The following is a 14,574-nucleotide window of genomic DNA, read 5'->3' on the forward strand; positions in this document are numbered from 1 at the left end:
CTCTTTACAAATCATGTCACCAGAGGTCCCTTTTTTTGGTTAAACTACTGTTCAGTTTTACTAGGCTATACAATCAACACCTCTGGAAGCAGCAGTCAAAAACAGTAAAATGACACATTGCACTGGGCTGATCTGATAAGAATCTCTTTTTAAACATTTTCTTAATTGTGACTTTAATGAAACTTTACAGAATTGTTGGATTTTCATTCATTCATTGTTGCACATTTTTCTCCCTCCCCCAGTTCACTTTCTTTTTAAAAATAGACATTTATTGTTGCACAATTTCCTCCCTCTCCCTTTCCCTCTCCCTCCCTGAGTCCTCTTTGCGATGTACCTCTTATTCTGGACCACTGTCTTACATGTAATGTGCCTAATCATATATCCTTGTTTTTTAAAAGTAATTTCGTCTTTAATAACCTGACAATGATTCACACTATATTCAAACTTGTTCCCTTTAAAGGAGATGCTACCATGATTCCCTCACACAAACTCCAGAAAGACAGTAGGGTGGAAAATGGGGCTTCATGGCTCACAGACTGCAGAACTTGAGAGGCAGCAGGCAGCAGATGAGATGTTAATTATGAGGGACCCTCAGAGGACAGTACGTGGCTGCTGGCACATAAGGACCTTGAAGCATTTCGTGATGGTGATTTGGTGACTTGAGTACTTATCGTCTAGGGAGAATTGGGCACAAAGGGCTGAACAGGTCTGTAGTCCCATAGGGTCACACTTCTTCAGCATATAGACCTGTTCTTTCTCCTTGTTAATACTGGAGAAACATCGCCACCCTCCTGTAAGATATTGCAACTCATACATTCCTTTTAAGCAATTCTCTTTCTCATCTGTTCAATACAGTGTTCATCATCTATCCACTCTTTTCCTATTCTCCTTCCAACCCCCCATGTCAGTCCTGCTTCATAACAGTGGTGTTATGCAGTATTTGTCCTTGTGAGACGGAAACATTTCACTCAGCATAATGTCCTCCAGTGTCACCCATGATGTATAATGTTTTACAAGGCCATTATTTTTCAGTGCTGCATAGTATTCCATTGTATGACGATATCAGTTTTCCTATCCATTCATTTGTTGATGGGCATTTGGGTTGTTTCCATGTCTGCTATTATGAATAATGCCGCAATAAACATGAGTGTCTTTAAGTGTCTCTTCAAAGTGCTAAAGAGCAAGGATGTCACTTTAATGACTAAGGCTCCGAGCCATGATATTTTCAATTGTTTCATGTTTGTGAAAAGTTGGACAATGAATGAGGGGGAAAATGAACAAATGCCTTTGAATTATAGTGCTGGTGAAGAATATTGCACATACTATGGATTGCAAAAAGAACAAATGTGTCTTGGAGGAAGTACAACAACGTGCTCCTTAGATGCAAGGACACGGACACCAACCTCGCATACTTTGGGCACATGATCAGAAGGGCATCATGCTTGTGAAAAGAATAGAGCCAGCAAAGGAGAAGCAGACTCTCAAGGGGATAGATGTGCACAGTGACTCCAATGGTGATTTTGAGCATAGCAGAAATTGTAAGGATGGCATGAGATTAGGCAGAATTTCATTCTGATATACATAAAGTCACTTGGGAGTACCTAATAATAATGATAGTGGCAAGAATCTGCACTGTAATCCCAGAGGTGCATGGTTTTTATCCACCAGATGTTCTGCTGGAGAAGGAGGGACAATCTCCTGTACCAGTCAGATCCAATTTGATGGTATACACACACACTCACACACACACACACACACACACACACACACACACACTAAAATTTAAATAAAGAAGTTTTACAGTGACTTCAGGGGATCTTTTGGTGATAGGTTTTTGGGGTTTCTTTGGGTTTTGGGGGGGTGTTTTTGTTAGTGATTAAAATATTACCTCAAGGCAATAGCTTCAGGGCTTCATTCACTCTCTATAGCTCCAGAAAGTCTGAAGTCCAGAGAACTTGAAATTCTGTCTGCATCCTCTTTCCCCTCCCCACTTCTCAAGCCAGGCACTGTCAGGCTCTTCTGCTTTCATGGTGGTGGTGGTGTTAGATGTCATTGAGTTGAGTGTGACCCACAGCGACCCTATGAACCACAGATCTGAATCCTGCCGTAACTTGTGCAATCCTCATACTTCCTGACACCCAGGAGCCTCTCTTGGTAAAGGGACAGTAAGCCTCACATTCCATTTTCTCCTGTCTCTGGCTGCTTCTTGAACAATTGCTCCAGGTGAATAATGATCAGTTGTGCGTTGGATGGCCTGACGCCAGGATTTTAGAGAATTCTGCTCTGTGACAACCCCTGTCTGAGTACCTATGCATTGATAATAATTTAAATTCAACAACCATATGGTACACACATATTATGTGCTATAGTAACACCTGTTAGTATTACTAAGCACTTAAATGTGACTAGCACTTTGCCTGCATTGTTAAAACAGAACTTACCCAATAGTCCTGTGTAATGGCCTCTATTATTTCCTTCTTTAGTTAAAGACTCTCTGATTCAGAGAGATTAACTGACTCACTCCAAGCCACACAGTTTAGAAGCAAGCAAAACCTAGCTTTGAATTTAGGACTATGTAACTCCAGAGCCTGCATATTTAAACTACTACCCATGGCGGTACAGCACTCGTCTGTCAATTTGCTATACTAAGATAATCTGGGTTTGCTGTGAAGCTGAACCTTGTGGCGTTGGGGGTCAAATGCCATAACGGCTGTCCATGTTGGACAGTGTTTGGTGGAGCTCCCAGTTTTAAGACAGGTTTGGAAGCAGGAGTGGCATCTACTTCCTAAACCACACAGCTCTGGAAACTCTATGAACCTGGAAAAACGACGATGGCTATAGAAAGGCTTCAGGTCTTTTGTTTGTAGGGTCACTATGAGTTGTCCTCGACTTGACAGCAAACAACAACGCCCATGTTGGACAGTGTTTGGTGGGGCTCCCCTTTTAAGACAGATTTGGAAGCAGGAGTGGCATCCACTTCCTAAACAACATACCTCGGGAAACTCTATGAACTTAGAGAAACGATAGTTATAGAAAGGGTTCAGGTCTTTTGTTCATAGGTATGTGATGAGTCATGCTCGACTTGATGGCAATCAACAACAACAACAACAATGCAAAGTATATAACAACATATACAAAGTACAACTCATCTGACTCCATTTATCTATTTTTTTAACAAATATTTTCTATTTGAGCGGAAGTTTACAAATCATATATTTTTTTCAGCCACTCATACACATTTTTATAACATTATGGTAGATCAACTACAATATTTATAATGTTTTAATATGTGTATCATATGTATTATTATTGTAATGTGTATATGTATTATAATATGTATATTATACATTGCCTTTATCTTCACCCAGCGTATCTATTTATTAATTTTTACTATCCCTATCCCTCCTTTCCAATCCCTGGTAACCATTCAAGAATAACTCTATCTGTATGTAAACTTGTCCTGAACTTTTTATAATAGTGGTCTTATACCATAATCGGCTCTTACATTTGCAGCACGCTGTTGTCACAGTACGATAATTTCCCTAGTGAGGGCTATGTGTGCTCTAGATCTGTTATGCTGGTGTTGAATTATGTCAGTCTGGAGACTAAGGTACACTTGATTGAGGCCATGGTCTTCACAACTACTTGCTATGCACCAGGGAGCTGGACAATGACCAAAACTGACAGAAGAAGAATTGATGCCTTTGCGTTGTGGTACTGGAGAAGCATATTGAACATACCATGAACTGCCAAGAAAACAAACAGGTTTATCCTGAAGAGGGTGAAACCAGGCTGCTCCTTGGAGGCAAGGATTTTGAAGCTCTGTCTCACATAGTTTAGGCATGTGGCCAGGAAGGACCAGTCCCTCGAGAAGGACATCATGCTTGGAAGGGTGGAGGAAGACCCCAGATGAGATGGATTGACATAGTAACTGGGATCATAGGGGTAGGTGTGTTGGAGACAGTGAGACTGACTCACGATAGGACAGAGCTCAGAGCTATTGTACATAGGGTCGCTATGAGTTGTAGGCAACCCAATGGCACATAACAAGAAGATACCATAAAATAGTCCTTTTGCGATTAACTTATGTGACTGGGCATAGTTTCCTCTAGATTTATTCATGTTGTGCAGTGTTTCATGAATTCTTTACCATAGTTTACCACAGTGAATGTACATACCATAGTTTCTGTTTTCATTCCCCTGTTGAAGGACACTTGGGTTGTTTCCTTCTCCTTGATTGCTTTTTCCTGCTTTCTACAACCAATAATTCAGGAATAGTTATGTAAAGTGATGATGTTAGATGGTTAGATTATGAGAAAACCAAGCTTCTGCCCAGAGTTCCTGAGTGGTACAAACTGTTAATGCACTTGGCTTTTAACTAAAAGGTTAGGGATTCCACTCCATCCAGGGCCTTCTGGAAAGAAAGGATTGGCAATCTACTTCCAGAAAAATCAGCTGTTAAAAACCTTGGAATGATTCCATGCCAACTGACTTACTTTTATGTAAAGCCCTCATTCATCCTCCATTGGAAGCTGTATGTTGCTATTCTATTGACCAGGTTGCAGCAGAGCTTCCAGACTAAGTGGACTAGGAAGAAAGGCCTGATGATCCACTTCCAAAAATTAGTCGGTGAAAATCCTGTTAATCACAATGGCTCAGCCTACAACTAAAGCAATCAGTAGTCCCTGTGAGCAGTGTGTCCTTCTGTGCATGGGTTTACCATGAGTTAGGGGACTGAGCTGATGGCACCTTGCTTAAGAGAACTTAGTGCAAACAGACTGAGTCAGGGAAATATCACAAATATGTATCATCAGGAACTCATAGATGCTCTGAGGGGAAAGTTCAGTGTGCTCAGAGCACATAACAGGGCCCAGCCTGCCTTGCAGCAGGAGAAAGAACAATTCCTTGGAACAGCATTTTAGAAAAACAGCAAAGCCCCACGAGGCTGGAGCCCAGGGAGCGGCTGAGGGAGCAAGGGCAGTGGGTGCAGGCTGGGGCAAACAGTGGGTGCAGGCAAGTCACTGAGTCTCAGACTGGACAGGGCCCTGGGGGTTTCTGGTAAATGAAGCTTTTCAATAGTTTTAAACAGGACAGTGGATTTATCAGCTTTGCTTTTCAGAAAGATCCTTTTGTTTAGAGAATGGATTGGAGGGGACAAGAAGGTAGGCGGGAAACCAGGGGGTAGGCTGTCACCGCGGTCAAGGTGAGAGATGATGGTGGCTGGTGGTGGGTGATCGTGATGGAGCAGGTGAGAAGAGTCAGATTCAGCATATGGTTTGGATTCACCAGTAGGATTTGCTGATGGCCTACATGTAAGGAATTGTGGTGCCAACTTGAAAGCAAGTAGTTAGAATCCACCAGCTGGTCTGTGGGAGAAAGACAGGCAATCTCCTCCCGTGAGATTTACTGCCTCTGAAAACCCACTGGAGGGTCAGCTTTGAGTCAATTCCAATTTGATAGCTCATAACAACAGGATTTGCTGATGATTTGGGTTTTGAGCATGTGATGTGGAGGAACACTAGAAGGGATCCCCAAGAGAGGATCAGATCTGGGGGAGAACTGAGAGTTTTCTTGTGACCATTTGAGGTGTCTGCTGTCATCTAAGTGGAGGAATACAGTTGTTCTCATCTCTGAATACCAAGAGTTGTCACAAAATAGGTACTTATATAGATCCCCCCCAAATAGCTCAATAAAAGAATGTACAAATGGGCAGAATTGGAGCCAAGTCTTGAAGAATGGATAGGATTTGGCCTTGAGAGGAAGATATTTCCAATGCCTGAAATAAAAAGCAAATAGAACAGTTGGTTGAGCCACAGGATAAGGGAACGCATGTGAAGTAGATGTGGCCCATGGGACACCTGTTGCTGCTGCCTCATCAAGGCTTTTTGCACCTTTGCTGGTAGCACTGAGCTGCCTCTGCACGGCAAAGAGAATAAATCAGACCAGCGGAGAAAAATGGTGGATTTGGGCACTTTTTTTTAAGCATAGGAACTCAGAATGTATGTGTGTGTCTACCTTCAAGCATTCTTATATTTGCATTTTTATATTTCATGGGCTGTAAATAAATACTCTCGTCTTTCCAGCTGACCTTGTCTGCAAGGCTGAAGTAAGGCTGAATTATCTTTCTTATATCCACAGACTGAATCTCTAGGTGAGCAGGTCAGGTCAGGCCTTATCAAAGTGTTCCTGATGTTTGCTGATCATGGCTGCTATTCAGAGCAGGTCATTTGCCTGGAGCCTCCAGAAGCACCAGAGAGGAGTGTTTCCATTTAACAGCTAGTGCCCACAGGTGGGGTTTAGGATGTGATTCATACAGAGGTCAATGCCAAAGACATTGTTAGTGAGTATACTCTTCTTGTTATTTGTTCATTTATTCCACAAATACCCTTGGGTCTACAGCTGATTTCAAATTACTCAACCTTTCTGAAGGAGCCTAGGACATACGGTGTTCTGTTGCTAACTAAAAGGTTGGCAGTTTGAATCCAACAGCCCCTGTGAGGGAGAAAGATGGGCAGTCTTCTCCTGTAAAGGTTTACAATCTCAGCGACCCCGTGGAGTGAGTTAGAATTGACTTAACAGCAGTGAGTTAGTCTCCCTGTGCACCAGCTTTCCCAGCTTTCATGTGTAGTGTCTTCCTCAGTAGGTGACTATGAGGAAGCAGCATCGGGATTGGAGGAAAACTCTCAACAACCTGTGTTATATAGATGACACAGCCTTGCTGGCCCAAACTGAGGAGGATCTAAGGCATTTGCTGCAAAAGGTCAGGGACTGCAATCTTCAATAGAGTTTACATCTCAACATCAAGAAAACAAAGATTCTCACCACGGGCCAATTGGCAGCACCATGATAGATGGAGAGAAGAGATTGAGATTGAGATTATTAACAATTTCATCTTGCTCAGATCCACAATCAGCACTCTTGGCACTAGCAGTCAGGAAATCAAAAGTCCACTGTCAGGGAACTCTCCAAAGTACTGGAGAGCAATGATGTCAGACTGGAGACTAAGGGGCACCTGGTCCAGAGCTCAGTCTTTGCAATTACTTGCTATGCATCAGAGAGGTGGACAATGACTAAGGATGATAAAAGAATCAATGCCTTTTAGCTGTGGTGCTGGAGAAGAGTATTGAACATACCATGGACTGCCAAGAGACTGCCGGGTCTGTCTTGGAAAGAGCGAAACCAGTTTCTCCATGGAAGCAAGGATTTTGAAACTCTGTCTCACATACTCGGGGCATGTTGCCAGACAGAGCCAGTCCCTAGAGAAGGACATCATGCTTAGAAGGGTGGAGAGTCAGAACAGGAGAGGAAAGCCCCGGGTGAGATGAATTGACACTGTGACTATGGTAATGCGGACGGGTGTACTGGGAACAGTGAGATTGACTCAGGATAGGGCCGGGTTCAGAGCTGTTGTTCATAGGGTTGCTATGAGTCATAGTCGACTCAACAACATGTAACAACAGTTTAGTTATATGCCTTCAAGTTGGAGCCTACCCAGAGCTGACCCTCCAGTAGGTTTTCAGAGGCTGTAAACCTCACAAGAGGAGAATGCCCATCTTTTTCCTGTAGAACAGCTGGGGGATCCAGGTCGCCTGCCTTTGAGTTGACAGTGTAACTGCTTTCCAGGCCACCAGAGTTTTCTTAATATTTAAGGAGCACATCCAAATGCTAGAGCTGCCCTATTCTACGTGATGAGGTATGTTGCTGAGGTTGTGATTTGTTGTGTTGCTATGAGGTGCTATCGAGTCAATTCTGACTCTTAGAGGCCCCGTGAACGGCAGATTGGAACCTTGTCCTGTCTGAGACATTCTTAGGATCTCTGCCCTCAAGCCCATTCCAAGTTTTGGTGACCCTACCTGTGCAGAGCAGAACTGCTTCATAGGATTTTGAAGGCTGTGACATTTGGGAAGCAAAGCACCAGTTCTGTCTTTGGAGTTTGCATGTTGTTGTTATGTGCTGTCAAGTCACCTGCGACTCATAGCAACCTTGTGTACAGCTCTGAAGCCTGCCCTGTCCTGAACCAGTCTCACTGACTCTAATACACAAAACCCCGTTGCCCCAGCCACTGTATTAATCCATCTCATCTCGGATCTTCCTCCTCTTTGCTGTCCCTTCACCCACATCCTTCTGAACAGGATGTCCTTCTCCAAGGATCAGTGCTTCTTGGACAAATGCCCAAAGTATGTGAGACGGAGCTTCAAAATCCTAGCTTCCCAGGAGAAATATGGTTTTATCCTCCCTCTTCAAGACAGACCTATTTGCTTTCTTGGCTGTCCATGGTATGTTCAAGACTCCACAGCACCATCAATTCTTCTTCTATCATCTTAGTCAATTATCCAGCTCTCTGATGCACAGCAAGTAATTGCAAAGGCCATGGTCTAGATCAGATGCACCTTAGTCTCTAGACTGACAGTGTTGCTTCTCAGTACTTTGAAAGGTCCCTGACAGCAGATTTACTTAATGTAATTCACCTTTTGATTTCCTGACTGCTGGTGCCAAAAGTGTTGACTGTGGAGCTGAGGAAGCTGTTAACAACCTCAATCTCTTCTGCATCCATCATGGTGCTGCCAATAGGCCCAATAGTGACAATCTTTGTCTCCCTGATGTTGAGCTTCAATCTATATTGAAGGCTGCAGTCCTTGACCTTCTGCAGCAAGCACTTCAGGTCCTATGCTAATATTCTAATGAGAAAAACTAGACTAGAGCCATTATATATAGGTGAAATGGGGAACTGCAGAAGTGAGGTGGGAAGGAGTTATGCAGGTATCACCTTGTTGTGCAGTTGATTCTGATTGCTAACGACCCAATATATAAAGGTACTGCCCGCAAGGTTCCCCAGGCTGTAATCTTTATGGAAGTAGTGTGACACATCTCTCCAGAGCAGGGGATGGATTAGAACCACTGATTATTCTTTTAGCAGCCACATGCTGACCCACCATGCCACCAGAACTCCTTTGTACAGGAATGGGAGGAGGGAAAAATTATAGGGCATTTTAAGGACTTTGCCTTCTCTCCTGAATAAACCAGGAAGCCATTTGATGGTTTTAAGGAGTATCACGATTTGTACTCAAATATCGCCCTGTTGTTCTGAGAAAACTGCTGGGGGCAGAAGCAGAATGACAATTAAGAGGCTGTGGGGACTATCCTGTCCAGACCACAGAGGATGGGGGATTGCTCTAGGGTGGAGGCACTGGACGGAAGTACTGGGTCCTGGGGATATTTTGGAGGCAGAGGAGAGCTATGTAAATGCTAATATCAATGAACTAAAAGCATAATCCAGAAAAGGAAAACATGATACATTCAATTTTTTCAGAATTAAGCATTTTTGATGTTTCAAGACTATTCTTTTTCTCTCATTGCTATCAAGTCAGACCTGACTCTTAATTGACCCCCCAGTGGGTTTCCAAGGCTATACATCACATGGGGGACATTGCCCATCTTCCTCCATGGAGCCACGTGTGGATTCAAATGGCCAGAGGGCTAGGCCTTTGGGTTAGCAGCGCAACAGAAACTCTCTACAGACTGTCGCCAGGGCTCCCTTCAAAAGACTCTTTTTCTGAACAGCTAGTGTCAGGTCATTTGCCCAGAGAAATTTACTCTAAGAAAGTAGAAAGGCAAGTCACAGACTGGGAGAAAATATTTACAAAGTCTGTATCTGATGAAGGACTTGTATTCCGAATATATAAAGAACGCTTACATCTCAATAATAAAAAGACAAACAATCCGATTTAAACAATAGACAAACGATTCTAACAGTCATCTCATCAAAGGAAATCTATGAATGGCTAATAAACACATGAGAAGCTGCTCATCATAATTAATCACAGTGAAATGCAAATTCAAACCACAATGAGGGATCATTATACACCCACCAGAACGTCTATAATCAGAAAGATTAAAATAAAAAAAAGAAAGACAGACAGACAATAACAAATGCTGGCAAGGATGGAGGGATATAGGAACTTTCTCATGTATTGCTTGCTGATGAAAGTATATTCTGGAGAACAATTTGGCAGTTTCTTTTTTTGTTGTTGTTGTTGGTTACACTTTAATACATCAGATGGGCTTTGGGGGACAGTGGGGCACATTCAGTCCTTCTTGGCAGCTGCCTTCCTCATGGCGGCCAGGACATTGCTGAGTTCTTCTCGCTTCCTCTTGGCGCGGATGTGTGTCCCCACCCATCCTTTTCTTGATGAACTTGAGGGCCCGCTTGTCCTTGGAGACCTTGAGCAGCTCCATGGCGCGTCGCTCATAGGGTGCGAAGCCACACACCTCCCGGATCATGTCCCACACAAACTTGGTGTGCTTGGTGAGGCGCCCGCGGCGGCGGCTGTGCCTCGGCTGGCTCACGTTCTTGGTGACTTTGTGGCCCTTGTTGAGGCCCACGGCCATAGGGTAGCGCACTGCCATGGCTGCTGCACGTCCATGGCTGCCGCGGCGGAAGACCAATTTGGCAGTTTCTTAAAAAGATAAAAATAAATTTAGCATGTAACCCAGTAATTTCATTCCTTGTTACCTACTATGAGAACTTAAAACATACATTCATGCAAGGAACTGCATGTCACTGTTCACAGCAACACTATTCGTAACAGCCAAAGAGTGGAAACAACTCAAATGTCAATCAAAATAGAAACTTCTACAACGGAAAATTATTCAGCAATAAAAAGAAAATACAGATACATCCTACAACATGGGTGAGTTCAGAGACATAATACTTGGTAAGAGAAGTCAGGCCCGAAAGACCCTATTTCACATGATTTCAGTTAAAAATGAAATTTCCAGGACAGACAAATCTAGCTGCTTCAGTCAGTGGTGCTGAAACTAGACCAGTGAGGGCACTAGATGGGCAGTAAACAAGGAGGACCAGGAGCCAACATCCCTGCAGACCCTCAGGTCTACAGTCTCCAGGCTGGTCCCCTTAGACCATCCCTGGCCCCCATCACAATGTTGAGAACCACTCGGGAGCTCACGGTTCATAGCCTTGGAAGTGGCTGCTTCTTTGGGGGGTAGGGAGTCTGAAGCCAGTTTGTGAGAGAGGACAGAGACTGACTCTATGAACTTGAACTATGAGATATCTCTAAAGTCCATGCTGTGCCCACAGGATAGTGTGGAGGGGACTTCTCTAAACTGATACCTGGTCCCAAATCCCCATACACTGGACTTTGGTAGAATGAGAGCCAGTAGGATGGCTGGACCTGAGTGCTCACAGGCAAGGGGGCGGCTTGATGTCTGGGTCCCCTGGGATGTCTGGGCCCTCCTGGTTCCAAGTCCAGGCTCTGCTACAGGACTAGGGTGAAGTGGGGACTTGGCAGGGGCTGGGGGGAAGACAAATCTATCTATAAATAGAAATTACAAAGTTCTCTGGTGGCACAATGGTTTAAAGGCACGTGACTAAAAAGTTAGTAGTTTGAACCCATCCAGCATCTCTATGGGAGAAAGGCCTGGCAACGTGCTTTTGTAAAGATAATAGTAAAGAAGATAAGACCAATGTAGTTGGAACTGACATGACACCATGGGTGGGGGAGCAGATCAATGGTTGACTGAGGCTGAGGGTGGGAATAAAGTGTAATTGTATCCAGGCATGTGAGATCTTACTGAGGAGATGAAATTTTTCAAAACTGAATAGTGTAATGGCAAACTTGATAAATTTGTTAAAAATTATTAAGGTGTTGGCTTGAAAGGGCAAACTTTATGCTCTGTACATAATACCCTGTTGCACTTCTCTGACCAGCAGTAAGGTGTTAGGCGACAAAATGAACAACTCAAGACTTTAGTTAGAGGTAAGAGGAGAAGAACTTATGGTTGAGTGTCCTCTCGAACTGTAGTTCTTATAGCTTTTATTTGAGAAGTTTTACAAATGGAAAAGTAAGTTGACGAGAGTCACAAAATAAGATGTTGCTTACTGCTTCTTATCTTATTTGCTGACCCTTCCTGTTTACAAGACCATATCCATATCAGAAAGCCATGCCAGCAGGAGAATCAAAGTTCTGCATGAACACACAAACCCAAATCCATAAAACAGAGTATCCTTTTGCCCTAATTATATTTTTTTGCATTCTAGGCAGCTCCTGCCTTAGTCCGCTTAACCCTTACAATACTCCAGTAAACTTTTTTAAAAAAGAAAAAAATGTTAAGATGGATCTATACAAAACTATACCAAAAATAAGCATTCAGCACATAGTTTCAAATATAATAATCAAAACCCAAATCCATGGCCTAGAGAAGTCCATTCTGACTTATGGTGACCCTTCATCAAATTCTGGAGATTTTAAACCTTTTTCTCTTTCTATTGTCAAGGGTTTATTGTTCAAAATGGCTTTCCTAATCATCTTGTCTGTTGATCTGCTGTACTAGAATGAGTGACTTGCAGGCTGCTGTCATGTTGGAAGCTTATGCCACCAGTATTTCAAATCCCAACAGGGCCACCCATGGTAGACAAGTTTCAGTGAAGCTCTCAAACTAAGGTAGACTAGGAGGTAGGTCTGGTCAGTCACTACTGAAATAACAGGCCTTCAAAAACTCTATGAACAAAACCCAAACAAACAAAAACCCCTCCATGAACAAAAACATTAAAATGGATGTCAGAAGAGACTCTGAAAATGGCATCTGAGAATGTTGAGAAGCCAAAACAAGGGGGATAAAGGCAGAAATGAATAGAAGTTCAAAGGACAGCTCCAGAAGACAAAGCTTAAGTAACACAGTTATCAAGAAAAGACACTATGTTCTGTGGACACATCCTGTAGAACGAAACAAAACAAAACTTTCTGAACAATAATGAATGCTTATAGATATAGCCCTGGAGGTAGAGCCTGAGATTGGAAGTCACTACACAGTGGCTGTAACACTGTGCTCAAGTATATCAGAGATGGTGAGACCAGCACAGGGTACGGCAAGGTTCAGATTCATTGTTCATAGATAGGTTTGCTGTGAATTATAGTCAGCTTCACAGCACCTAACAACAACCAACACGTTCAACTTTGGCTTACACCACCTAAGAAGAAGAGACCTTAAAATAAGGAGTACATAAATTAATCATTATGAGATTGGCCAGTCTGGCCCACTCCACTAAGTTACACTGAACATATTTAGCAACAGGGGATCCTCAAATACCATCATGGAAGAGAAAGTAGGTAAGATCTATACAAAGGAAACAGCAGCTGCAGGCTCAGCAGAGAACGAGAAACCAAGATGAGACAGAGCTGATTTGGGACTGCTGTCTCATGCAGCCATAGCCAGAGGCCTTCGCTCAAACTTGCTAGAGGGCTGAGGGAAGACACTATGACGTGCAGGAGTCAAGGAACTTTATAACACTGATCTAAGCCGGGAAGCTGAAGATCTGTGAAGGCCTGTGAACACACTGGAGAAGCTGTCTGGACTGAGGAATTGTACACTTGAGAAGCTGTCTGGACTACGAATTGTATTCTGTTGCCAACCTGAATGATTAACTTCCCTAATAAACTTCTTACCCATGAATATGGTTCTATGAGATTTGTGTGGTCATTGTAACATATACTGAACCCAGGAGAGCAATAAGATTGGTGTTGGAATCAGTAGGAGTAGGTGCAGGAATGAGGGGAACCATGTCTGACCTTTTAGGAGTCAGTTTTGTACTGACTGTGGATGTTGTTGATGGGAAAGTTCCTCATTGTGGAGTTAGTGGAGGTTAGATACCTCCATCTTCATGCTGTATACACTCATTTTACCATCTGAGCAAGAATTTATTTCTTGCATTTAATGAGTGAGACTTGATATATGAAAGATTATTTACAGAATTATGTCAACAAAAAATGATAACTATGGTTTCATTTAATATATGCAATTCACTGCAAAAGATAAAAATACATTTAATACTCTAATGGTAAGGATTTATGTTGTTGACTCGCAGGCATTCAGTTTGAATCTGCCAGTTGCTCCGTGGGAGAAAAACAAGTAATCTACTTCCATGCGACTGACTACCTCTGAAAACCTGCTGAAGAATCGGCTGTGGGTCCGTTCTGGCTCAGTGGTACTCAGCAACAACAGCAGCCATTTATAGAAATTGAGGTTAGCTGGGTAGAAGGGCAGGTACTAAATTTGCCAGTAAACACAGTTGAAAAGTTAAGCTGTGAGGGTGAGTTTGATTCCAAGCTTGTAGGATGATGTAAAGTTATTGTTTGGGGAGTTCCACCAGTCTCTCTCAGATCAATTATGCTGGTATATCTCTTCTTTACAATTTTGAGTTTTATTTCACCTCCCCCTACCTTCCCGCAACTCTATAAAAGGATCTTCTATTGTGATCCTTTCACATTTGGCAATGGTAGCTGGGTACCAGCTAATGCTTTGGTCTCAGAGTTGTGGAGACTGAGGTTTTTGTGTTCCATTAGTCCTTTAGGACTAATTAAACAGGTAATTTTTGCCTTATGCTAAATTATCAACTATAGCACTTCTTGGGTTGTGGTGGTGGTGTGTTCTGTACAGTTGTGTGTTCTGTACAGTTGGAACCCACCCATAGCTGACCCTCTGGCAGTAAATTGTATGGGAGGAGATTGCCTTCCTGCTCCCGTTTCTTGGACAAAGAGGGATTAAATAAATATAATT

General features: G+C 42.9%; 1 pseudogene; it reads right to left on the reverse strand.

The window, feature by feature from the left end:
- Window positions 1-10,085: 10,085 nt before the first annotated feature.
- On the reverse strand, window positions 10,086-10,407 carry LOC102866182 (annotated as a pseudogene).
- Window positions 10,408-14,574: the final 4,167 nt, after the last annotated feature.

This window comes from Elephantulus edwardii, unplaced genomic scaffold (genome assembly GCF_000299155.1).
Source record: "Elephantulus edwardii isolate Elephantulus edwardi_28Jun2011 unplaced genomic scaffold, EleEdw1.0 scaffold00049, whole genome shotgun sequence".
In the NCBI taxonomy this organism is placed as follows: Eukaryota; Metazoa; Chordata; class Mammalia; order Macroscelidea; family Macroscelididae; genus Elephantulus; species Elephantulus edwardii.